Genomic DNA, 1,937 nt, shown 5'->3' with positions numbered 1-1,937 from the left:
TCTTTGGGGTGAACCAGCCTTTTTCCGTAATGTGTTTTGGGGTTTGAAAGCCACTGGGACATCATGTTTAGAAAACAAACCACACTGGGCCTGGAGCAGAAACGTTTCATTAGAGAAGAACCCGTCCAGAAGACCTATACAATTTTTTTCTTTTTGATTTTTTACCTGGATTACTGAGATGCATCAGGACAAGCCAAAGTAAAGCTCAGGAGGAATCATAATCCTCTGGGGCTTCACTAAACACAACAGAAACAATCAGTTCTGTTAAATATCTCGGGATTTTAATGTGACAACTCGGCATCAGTGTGGTTTGGAAAATATCAAAGTCTGAGCCGCGTTTCTTCCGCAGAGGAAGACGAGCCTGATTTTCAAAGACGAAAACGTGGCCACAAGTCTCTGTGCCAGCTGGCTCATGTCTCCTGGTGAAGTGAGGTGTGACAGTAAACACACAATCCTTCACTAAAGGTAGCTAAACCAAATCACAACACCAAACCTACTGGTGTGTTCAGTTTCACTCCAGTTTTTAGATAGCTTGTGTTTAACTCGAGTGACTATTTTGTGCTGTTTATCTGCCAAAATCTGAATCTCATTTTCACTCATATGAGGGATTACTGTACATAAACTCCAACGCTCTACAGCAAGTGTTCAATTGATCTTTAGTTCTCTATATGTAACCCATGGCATCAAATCGAGGATTAAGTCACAAACTGGTGCTGTGTGTGGAGAAGTAGGCAGCTCATTGGTTAAAACGTTTGCAACAATTACATTTTGTCAAAATATAATGAATAAACACCTTATCTGAGTCGTTTACAGGAAATATCTGAAATCTAATCTTGAAGAATTTTGTGAAACCCATTTTTGAACAGTCCAAAAACACAATTTTGAGCAAAAAAAGATTCATTAGAATAATCTAAAAAAGGGATTCAGACCAAAAATTAACAGTTTATCCTGATTAGGAAGACAAATCAAGTCATATCTCTGGAACTGCTCCTGATTTCTGGATGATCCAAGTAACAAAATGTAACTTAAAAAGCAGGAATCTGAAAATGTGCTGAGGTCATTTTGACCAAATTTGACTTAATCCTCAGTTTGATCTGATGGATCACATTGTGTGCTTCTCTTTAAGTAACTGTGGGGAAACAAAATCATGCTGATCCATGTTTTTGTGTTCTTCCTGACAGCTAATCATTGGTGTATTTTTCTGACTGTTCTCTGACCAAATGGAAAATATAATGCTACAAATGACTAACCCAATTATTAATTCTTGTTTTCTTTTTTTTTTCCTTTTTTTTAGTCTGGGCAAACAAAAACAAAAAGTTAACTTGTATCTCCAGGTTTTATTCCTTTTATTAGCAGCTCATAGTTTATTTGTCCAGTGTAGAAAATTACCATCTTTATTTAAATGTCCCATTGTTAAGATTCACCCTCTTTATGCCCTACAACACACTGATGGTTCAGAAAAATCATGTCACAGTTTTGCTGATTTGTCAGACTGCAACAGGGGTGTCCAAACTATGGCCTGCGAGCCAACTGTGGCCCGCGGTCCAGTTTTTATTGGCCTGTAGCAAATTCTGAAAATATAATTGAATTTCGCCCGCACAATAAGTTTGAGCTCAACTCTGTTGCACTTCTCAGTTTCAACACTAGATTGAGCCAGCCACAGAAACGAAATTATTGAGAAGAGGAGAAGAGAAGAAGAACCTTTTTGTGACTGCAACACTCATAGGCTGTATCCAAAACGACAGTCCGGGTCCTCCGGAGGACCCAGACTCCCCGGTCGCGGCGGGCCGGGTCCTTGGTAGACCGGGAAGACCGGAAAAAAAGAGGCTGTGAATTTGGACGGTCTAGCCTCCCCTCCTTACCCCAGCGTACGTCATGTCACCTAGCAACTGTGACGACGCTAAACAAGCAAACTTAAATCCATCCATCCATCCATC

The sequence above is a fragment of the Austrofundulus limnaeus genome, unplaced genomic scaffold (assembly GCF_001266775.1).
Source record: "Austrofundulus limnaeus strain Quisiro unplaced genomic scaffold, Austrofundulus_limnaeus-1.0 Scaffold28, whole genome shotgun sequence".
Taxonomy (NCBI): Eukaryota; Metazoa; Chordata; class Actinopteri; order Cyprinodontiformes; family Rivulidae; genus Austrofundulus; species Austrofundulus limnaeus.
Note: the sequence above shows the minus strand (reverse complement) of the source record.